Genomic DNA, 11,262 nt, shown 5'->3' with positions numbered 1-11,262 from the left:
GGCAAATTACAAGTTCCAAGCCCTAATCAATGAAAGGGTTGATGTTGAGTTCCTTGTGAGATAAAAAGGGAGGAGATGAAGGATTTTTTGTAGGTTCAAACCCTAATCGATGAGGGAGCTGGTTGCTGAGTTGTTTTGTCAGACAATTAATAGACTTCATTTATTATGATATTATCTATGTTTATCTAAATAATTATTCTTGTTACTATAATTGTTGTCCCATGAACTGCCATTATATGTTCAACACCCTACTTTTTGATATATATGATAAAAATAAAAATAAAAACATTATTTTGTTTTTAGTATTTTTAAACGTTATTTTATCATTTAGTGTATATATATATATATATATATATTACATTTTTTATATTTTTAAAAGTATATTTTTATTTTTAAATTTATCCTATGTTTTCCGACTCTATCGATCTTTTTATGAAGTTTTTTATTACTGAATTATTTTCGAATCTCGATTTTGTCACTATGAGTAAAATAGGAAAGATAATAAAGTTGTAAGAATATTAATGAAAAAATGGGGGAAAGATGAAAGAGATTAAAGTTGGAGGGGTATAACTAGAAAGAGGTAGAAAAGAAAATGCGATAAAGTTGAAGGAGTGTTCTTAGAAATAAAAAAATGAAAAATAAATAAAGTTGAAATTATTCCTTGAGACATGTACGAGATTGAATTGGGACCTCTTTATGGGGGATAAACATTGGGTCATTGGGGGAAGACAATCATTGCAGTTATTTTTTCGAAAGGTATTGTTGATAAAGTAAAAGAGAGAAAAAATAATATAAATAACTGTAGGGTTTTTTTGGAAAGGGGGTAAAAGTAAAAAGTCAATAAATTTAGAGGTATTCTTGAAAATGGGAAGAAGACAAAAGAGGAGGGCAACCATCCTCGAGATACATTATTTATTATACAGATATACATGACTAGGATATCCACTTGAAATTTAGGTACAAGTGGGAGTAGAGATATCTTTTGAAAAGTCGGATAAGCAATCAAATATAGATTTCAGATAATACAAATTTTTGATACAAATATGAAAACAAATACGGATATGGATCCATACGTGCCTGCCCTAATTACCATGAAAACCCGAAGATGTTTTGGGTGCAAAACAATGACTACAAATTAATAACCAGCTCGGATTTCGATGTGGTGTGGGCCTGAAAATAAAGTATTCTACATGTCTTGATTGGATCGAGTTGCAAGACTCAACATGAATCCAATAGGTATATATATAAGTCAAATTGGATTTTATAGTATCTCATTATATGATTTAAATTCGATCCAATAACAATCAGATCAAACCCAATTTGATATACACAATCTAATAAATTTCATATATTTAGATAAATTATATAAAATACATATTTGAATCGATTATTGTGTCTTTATTATAATGAATTCGATTCAATGAGATGGATACTCATCGAAATTCAAATCTTCAACTGAGATCCAAATCATCGGATCCAAAAAGGGTTTGGATCTTTTCTCATACATTTACAGTCATATTGATTATCTTCTGATCAATCAAGAAAAATGTGTTCATCAAAAGTTCAGCACATAGTGTTGGTGGGCCCACAATAGTGGCGAAAGACGTTATAGTTTGACACCAAGATTTCCTGTGTAAGTTAGACAGCATCATATTCCTGTAATTATTTATGTTTGACTAACTGTTTGGTAGACACGTGGTTGCTTCAGATTGCTTCTTATCTTATTTGATGTAAAGTGGCACATCAAATTTAAATTCCAGATTTACGCCATGATGAATCTAAACCCGCTTCAACGTAGTGGCGGAGCACCCAAGTTTTACTAAGAATAATGATGAACGCACGCGGCTAGGTACGTCGGGTACGTGGCTGACGTGGCAAGGTTATAGAATCATAGATCACTTTCATGTGTATCCCGATGAAAAAAATCTATGGTTTTGTGTCCTTGCCACCTACCTAAGCGCGCTTTCATCACAACTCTTTACATAAAGCATAAAATGGGTCGAATCTAATTATAATCATCTTTTGATTCGGATATTTTATATTGAATCGGATCGGATCCATTCGATCCTACTAATTAAGACCATATATGAACCATTTTGTGTTCACTAAAATTGGGTCAGGCTGTATTCGGTTTGAATTAGTCGGGTGGGGTGATTTTTAACAGTCTCGTTTTCTTTTTTATTCTCTCTTTCTTTAAATTTTATCATTATAATCCTTTCATTTTAAAAGAATCCATAGTTTATAACACTAGTAGAAAAGAATATGTTGAGATACCTAAAAAATATATATAATTTTCAAAATAATATATCATTTGGATTTGGATGGATCTGTATCTATCCCAAATTCAATTGGGTCAAGAGACATTAAACCAAATTCAAGTTGATTTTTTATTTGGATCTACTCCAGGGATCTAAACCCATTAAATTTGATTGTTAGATCATTTGGATTTTTGATTGAGTCTAACCCATTTTATACCGTATCTTTACATGACCTAAGGTTTTAAAATTGATGGCATGTTCCTTGACCTTAGTTTTTTCATATAAACTCGTGAAAAATTAATCTAGAAACATTTGATTTTTCTTGTCAAAATTTGTGATCTTTGATCTTTATTGAGATCATTTTTTATTAGTTTACAAGAGTTCATCTCTTGGATAAGATGAGGATGACATATCGCAAAACAACTTTGAGCTCGTGGTTTAAAGTTCAACTTATTCATAAATAAATAAAAATGATAGAAAAAAAAATAGGAGAAAGGAATTCTTGAAAATAAAAATAAAGAAGAAAAAACAATAAAATTGGAAGGACGTTATTGGGAAGAAAAAGAAAATGAAAGATTCGTAAGGGCATTCAATCCCAACCCCTCTTTATTTAGAGGATAATAAGAGTGTGATCCACTGTTGAATTTTATCATGTATACTAGAATTTGCCTGTGCATTCTCTTTGGAGTTTTTAAGGGGCAAAAGAAAAAATAAAATAAAAGTAAAGGGGTAGTTTTGAAATAAAAATAATTGAAGATGGAAGGGTATTCTTGGAAAGAAAGAAAAAAAGACATGACAATACAGTCAAAAATTATCCTCAAGATTCGAAGGTAGATTAAAAGAGGATATCATCACTTTGAAAGCATACCAATGTGATGTAAAAGGAGGATTCCTCCAAAATTTTAAAGTTATATTACAACTTTCTAGAAGGGTCTTTTGTCTTGTTTTGACAAAACTACATAATATATTAAAATAATAATAAAATTATAATGTACAGAACCCAAGACAATTTCTAGAGACATCTAACCCTAATGGATTATCCAAAAGTGCAATGAGGCATATTCTTTCAGACTTTTTTTTTATTATTGCATTTAACTGTCTAAATAATTGATGATTTAAATTTTTTGATGAGTCGTGTTGGAGTGACCTTAAGTTGGAACTTCATATTGCACTTCTTGTCGTGAAAATAGATATGAATCATAGATGCTTTTTCTCTCGTATCTCGATGAAAAATATCTATGATTCTCATACACGTTCACTTCAAGAACTACAATATGATGTTTCGACCTGAGGTCATTTCAACATTATTCTTTTTGGATTGATAAAAGAGTCGTGGTGCAGTGACCTTAAGTTTGTACCTTATATTGCACATCCTAACGTGAAAGTGTGTAGGAAGCATAGATGTCTTTCACTCGTATCTGATGAAAGATTTTTATGTGCGATATGAGGTACAATTTTGAGATCACTTCATCATTATTCTTGATAAAATACACATAATTTAGGTGGAATAATTGATACTTTTAAAAATAAATAATACTTAATAGGGAAAATTATTAAGAAAAACCCTATTTAACAAAAAAAAAAAAAATCAAAATCAACCCTTTAACAAAATGTTTTTTATTTTTATTTTATAAAAACTCAAAATTTCTGCCTTTGAATGGCCGTTTTTTTAATAAAAAGGTTCAAACATTCGACCCTTTAATGGTCATTTTTTTTTTAATAAAAAAAAGGTCAACAATTTCAGCCATTGAGCCGGTTTTTTTTTTTTTTTTTCTTCTTTTAATTCAAACATTCGGCCAATGTTATCTTTCTATTTGGACTTGCTAGGCGATATGTAATCCGAGTTTGATTCGACTTCTTCTATTGGAGCAAATTTGCTATTTATTTATATTTATTAAAGGGGTAGAAAATAAAATTAATTGATATTATCTTCCTTTGTTGCACATTTAAATGGGCCCAAAAACCTCATTGTATTAGAAACATCTCTTGCTAGACTATTATAAAAGGACATGAACATCTCTTGCTAACCCTATCACTCATCCCAACAGAACATGTACAACAATTCTTACCAACTTTGATTCATTTCCCCTAGTGCCTCATTAAGAATAAGTCACAATAAAACACATGATTTCAATCGTGTAAATATGAAATCCAATGATCAGGATTTACATGAATCCAGATAACATAAATCTCGATGATACGTTCAACCGTTGGATTTTATGTTTACACGGCTAGGATCATGTGTTTTTTATTCTTCCCAAGAGTCATTAATATATATAAAATTTACAACTCGAAGCTAACCATGAAAGATTATAAAAAAGAATGACTAGAAGTCACCAATCAAGTTGAATGTTTATGGATGGGTCCATCAAAAGATTCATTTATGAGGCAATGGATCCAAAATGGTACTCCACGAGATGCTAGACATCGAAACATTTTGTTTTTTCTTATAAAATTCTTGACTCTGATGACATGTCTCTCTGTGCAAGAAGTTCCCACATAAATGAATATAAACCAGTTTATTTAACCATCACCAACTTTTTGTTGACTTTTTATGTATGTATATATATATATATATTTCGGCCCTTTAAGGACTGCATGTTTGAAGTTTTTTTTATAAAAAAAATGGTTCATGGCTGAAAATTATTGACTTACAAAAAAAATGGCCCTTAAAGAGCTAATTTTGACTTTTTAAATAATTTTTGAAAAATTATTGTTTGTTTTTAAATATTTTGTTAACTAGGTTTATTATTATTATTATAATTTCCCCTATTTAATATAACTGTAATCTCTTCCAAGCCATTGAGATGTTATCTATATAAGGAATGAATTTAAAAAAAAAAATATCAAGATTTTCATCGAAACATATAACGAAAGAGAATCAATCCATAATATAATCTAATATACTACAATCTTGTGATTTTTTTTTTAATAAATTTAAAAACCCATTCCATTGAGGAAAGGGAAAGTGGAAGGAACAACAATGAAGAAGCTTATGTAAAGAATGATAGTATGCCTCATTCGGGGAAACACACTTTCTTGGTCTACGTACTTCTGTTGGAATCGTGATTCTGAATCGATCATTTGCTAACAATGTTTAAGAAGTACTATTTTGAAAATTATATTATTATTATTTTTTTTTTTTTTACTTCTTGATAATTGATTTAATACAAAAAATACACTCTATTTAGTCATTTGTTATAAAAGTAAGGATATTCTTGTCCAAAAAAAATATTCCTTTAAGTTCCATTAGATTCTTCGAACCCTAGAAGCAAGAAGGTAGTCAATTACACACACTTTTGATCCATCTTCAACTTCACATTTGGTGGAACTGAAAAGGCAAGTTATTAACAAACTAAAACCTAAAACTCTAAAGGCTTAAAGCACCTAAAAATGCAGGAAGCAACCCCCAAATGTATTAAGAAACACTATCATTATGAATAAGCTCAAAGAAATTATAGTTTTAAAACTTGTTTTGATGTCTCGTCTCATCCATGAGCAAGAGCGAGTTGTCTGATTTATTCAAGCCGCCTGGTTCAATAATGAAAGTCCTCCACCTTATTTAAGAAACACGTCAGCTTTGAGATGACTTGTCAATTCGTCTCGTTGGTGGACGATATCGAGACAAACATCTCTCTCTCTCTCTCTCCTTTCCTAGGTTTTTGTGTATGTACATGTGAATTAAAATTCTACCTAGAAAAATGTGATCATGGGGGGCTATGGGGAAATGTACTCACAAATTGCCAACATCAAGGAAATTATGCTTCAATTTTATTAGAACTAAACCATGCACTATTTATTGCTAAAATCGGGAAAGTCGAAAAGAAAATAAGAGGGAAATCAATTCCAACTAAACAGCTATATCAAGTCACAACCAATGCCATCCATTTTAGACTGTTTTGGCCTCATATTTGTGGCCTAGTTCAAGATAAAAGATCCTTAGTAGGTCGATTTCCCTATCTCGGGCTCAAAATAGGGTACCTCGGTCAAGGTAATATCCAAGCATTGTCGCACCTAAAATCGAGTACAATTAACAACAGTTTATTGTAAAGGCCAATATGAAGTTGGCCAAAGGAGAATAGGGGTACCCCCATCTTTATTGTTGGCATACAAGATGGGAATAATTTATTCAAACCAAACCAACTACAACACCTAACAACCAAATTTGATATTCTCTAAGGTAGGTTAAGATTTCATCATCCACCTTCGAGAAGGGGCTATGTGGGTATAATAAATTGCATCTAATCTAGACCAAACATGTGATTCCTGAGATGTCTGTAATACCTAATTTAACGTTGAAATGTGAATGATATCTAAAAAAGTTAAAGTTGATGTGATCTCTTTTAAGTCATCCAAGAAGTATCTACATGATATAAGGAATATATTTAAAAATAATAATAATAATAATAAAGATTTCCTTATTAATTTGAGAAGGCCGAGTAGAAGTGGTTTGACACCAAAGTTTGAGTGGTCATAAAAGTCCCCACTTTTTTATTTAAATTAAATATAATCAAGGTCATTTTGATCAAAATCCAAGAAATTGTAATCCACAACTCTGTAATCAAATTGCTTAGTTTACAAAATTACAAAAATATCTTATTTTTTTTACTTTGTAATATTTAAAATCTCGTTAATCAATATTTTAAATTTTAAAAAAATGTCATTTTTATACATGTGTGTTTGCACATACCACCTTCTAATTTTTAATATTATAATAAGAGAAAGCAGAGAATCTGAGTAGTCATAAATACCCTCACTTTTATATTTAAATTTAATATAATCAAAGTAATTTTAGTAAAAAGCCAATAAAATTACAACTAATATGTGGCATAGTATTCAAATTTACAAAAATATTATTTTTCCATATAATCTTTAATCAATATTTTAAATTACAAATAAACCCTTTGATACATGTAGTTTGCAGATTCCACAAGAGACCTTGGCACCTTCAAGTATAAATTAAGAGTCAACCCCTACTAAGTAGTCCTAATTAAGAATATGACCTCAATGGCCTATCTCGAGGCTTCAACAATTGCCTAGTAGTTAGTAATTACTGGCACACTAGCCATTAGATTTTGAGCATTTGTCATCGTGAATGAAGGCTACAAGTCAAAAATAAAAATAAAAAGAGTCATGTTGAAATGATCTCAGCGGGAGACACCTTGACGTGATGGCGTACGCATGTCCATAGATACATTTTACTTGTATTTTGAATAAAACATATCTACGGGCAAGCGCACACCACGACATCAAGATGTCCCCCACTGAGGTCACTCCAACATTAATCAAATAAAAATTGATGGGATTGAAAGTTTTCAAATACAGCCACCTACAAATATTTAAGAGAGTTTCTATTGCCATCCCAATTTTACTAATGGCACCCATGTTTGCTACCACCCAATTCCATGATGAGCTCAAAATAATTTCTTTCAGTAAAAAAAAATGTATTTCATATATTAAATGATAAAATAACACTTAAATATCGTAACACGTGATAGGGTGGGATGGTGTGTATGGCCCCAAGTAGATTAGTCTCATGATGGGGATACTCCCTGGACTACCAGAAAAAAAAAAAAAAAACACTGAAAAATTATATATATATATATATATATATATATGGGTCCCGTTCAATGGTCAACAGTTTGGCAAACATTTTGGCAAACACTTTTTCAAAACATGGGTTAGAGGTCTTGGAATGGGCTGATTTTTGGTGAGGATGATCTCTACGGTGAGGAGATCATCCTCACCAAAAATCAGCTCATTCCAAAACTTCTAGCCCCAGTTTACAAGTTGAAAAATCGTGAACCGTCCATTTTTTATAAACCATTTTTGATGGGATTAGAAGTTTTGGAATGGGCTGATTTTTTGTGATGATAATCTCCTCACCATAAAGATCATCTCACCAAAAATCAGCCCATTCCAAGACCTCTAACCCATGTTTTGAAAAATGTGTTTGCCAAAATGTTTGCCAAACTGTTGGCCATTGAACGCTACCCTATATATATATATATATATATATTCAAAAAATCATTGATTAATCGTGTTTTTTTGAAAAAATAAAGATTTAAAAAAAAAAAACTTCGTGATCTTTTAAAAAAATCGTGATTTAATCATGATTTTTTTTTTAAATCACAGATTTTTGTTACCATGATCTAAGGTGAAAATTAGGCAGTGGAATCTCACCCTAGCTTTGTTATCTTCATTATAGTGCCCGTTGGAGAATTTTGTTGCGGCGATAGAATCTCTCATAATTAATCAAGCTGATTTGCTTATAAAATCCATCAAACGGTTGCAAAATATTGGAGTCAGAAAGGGCCTCAATAATTTTTTTTTTGGTTAATCGAGTGTGTGGGCCAGCTTGCACGCACCACGACTAATCTCGGGGAGGACTACCACAGCAACCTCAATAAAATTATTGGGCACATTTTGTTCACATTCAATGACCTTAGTTAATGGAAGAATCCGCGAAGGAGAAATCATTAGAGCACTCTAATCAACTTAGCTCCCAATAAAATATGGGTTAAAGAGATTAGATAAAATGAAGTTGACTCGAAATTTTTGAGATAAGGTTTTGTTGCATAAGAAAAGATGATGATGATGATGATGAAGATATATAATATCTCAAATCTAATCTCCAATAAAAATGGCCACCGACATTTATCTTGGAATTGGTTTTCCAAAGTTAACACCCCCCAAAACTTTCACGTAATTCGAGAAAAATAATAAAATAGCAGTAAGGGACCATCATGGACCGTCTGCAGTGGAGGTGGGGTTTCTTTCCAAATTAACCATTTTCTGACTTTTCCAATTGAAATTTAAGAAATTAGTTTTCTACCATTTTTGGAATCTCATAGAAAATATTTAGCCATTTAAGAAAGGTTAATGCTTGGTGGAAGATAAGGGGGACATCTTGATATGGTGGCGCGCAGGCCCATAAATGCATTTTCTTCGAGATACGAGTAAAATGCATTTATGGATATACACGAGTCACCACGTCAAGTTGTCCCCCATGTGTCCCCACACAAGTCATTCCGAACACGACCTAGAGAGGTTAATAGAATCTAGACACAAAACAAGGAGAGAGGAATTTTTTTTTTTTTTTTAAATCAGAAGATACTAGAACTCTAGAAGGGTATGGAAGATTCTTAAAAGGTGTTCTTCTAATTATGTTTTTAAAATATTTATCAAAAGTCCTGTACCCATTTTTATATTTATTTATTTATTTTATCAAAATAAATCTTTTTGTAGTTAATTATTTATTGGGAAGAATTGAGAAGCTCAACATGAGGGCTGAAAAAGAAATAATCATTAACTTGATTCTGAACATCAATCATCATACCTACAAGAATAATGATTTTTTGATTCCCTCCCTCTGACATACTCCACCATGCTCTGTCTCGACGTGGTATGTGTTAGAATCATAATTTTTCCTTGGGATATATACTGTTCATATTTATGGAGATGTACAATTGTGTATACCGAGAAAATAAATCTATGATCCCAGCAATTGCCACGACATGAGAGTATGGGGTGGGGGGTAGGTTGGAAGGGGGAGTCAGAAAATCATGACTCTACCTACAATTATTTGTCATACCATTCAATAAAAAATAGAGTCGTGATAATCGGACTCCCCCATGTAGCATACTCAAAATACTCTCCTGACATGGCATGTGCTAGAATCATTGACTTTACACCTTGGGATACACAACATCACATCCCCATAAATTTGTGTAATTGTGTATTCTCATGAAAGAAAATCCATGGTTCTGGCACATCCCACATCAATAGAATGTTTTGAGTATGTCATGTGAGGGTGTCATATTATCATTAATCATAAAAAAATATGGTGATGTGACAACTTATCGAACTGTTTTGGGACCTCTTTCTCATGCAAAGCGAAAGGCGATGGCTCATAAATTCGCGGATCTGGTGAACTCTAATGTAGTCGATCTCAAGCAAATCTTCCTCATTGTAGTATTCTAAAATGGATAAACAAGTGAAGATATTTTTTTGAGGTTATTATCCAAATTGTGCCTAGCATTGAATGGACTGACTATTCACCTTATGAATTATTAAATCAATTATGGGTTCTATTTGGTGTCTAAATTGGCGCACATTTAGATTGACCAACCAAATATTTGTTAAGTAATTCTCTTGTTGTCTCGAATCCATGGAGTACCATCACATTGCAATTTTACTTTTTTTAACTTTCTTGTGAAGCTCAAATAAAAGATCAATTTTTTTTTCTTTCAAAAATTTTATAATTAGGGTTTATGATTTATTTCAAGTTGAAAATAATGATATTAGGGCAAATTCAGCTAAATGGGCACCTTTTTTTTTTTTTAGGAGATGATTTCATTTGTAAGAACTGGAAGAAGAAAAAAAAGTGTACATTGGTAAATTCAATTTAATGCCTACATTTTGCAAAAAAATAATAATAATAATAAATATAAAAATGGATACATAAACCTTTAATAAATATTTCAAAAATTTGTCTAGACTCTAGACTTGGCTAGTAAAACAATCTTCTAAAAATCACTAACCGAAGGGCAATATTGGTACTTGTTGAAAATCCTCTTAAACGACTCTAACTTTGGCCTGTAAAAAGTGTCGAAAAATAAAGAAGAGTTTGATTAGGACTAGAATAATGATTTTATGACTTCACCGTCACAAAATCGTAGATCATTTGCATCGGGATACACAAAATTATAAATCTTTTTCTTATATATCCCGATGCAAATGATCTATGATTTTGTGATGGGGATGTATGTCAGAGTATCACGACCCTTACTACTAACCAATAAATAGGACATGAGAGAAATCAGATACAAATATTTTAGGCAACCGGCTCCACCAACATTTTTATTTGTTTCGAAAAATTGAAACTGATTGCCTAGATTGCATTATACATTTCCACCAGCCGCTATCTCAATGGTTTGTTGGACATGTTGGACTTGAAAGAGCCCTCTAATTAATTATATATAATGTGTAAAAAATTGGAGAA

Source organism: Akebia trifoliata, chromosome 4 (assembly GCF_017979445.1).
Source record: "Akebia trifoliata isolate Shusen 1 chromosome 4, ASM1797944v1, whole genome shotgun sequence".
In the NCBI taxonomy this organism is placed as follows: domain Eukaryota; kingdom Viridiplantae; phylum Streptophyta; class Magnoliopsida; order Ranunculales; family Lardizabalaceae; genus Akebia; species Akebia trifoliata.
The sequence above is the reverse complement of the archived record's forward strand: the minus strand, read 5'-3'. Positions refer to the sequence as shown.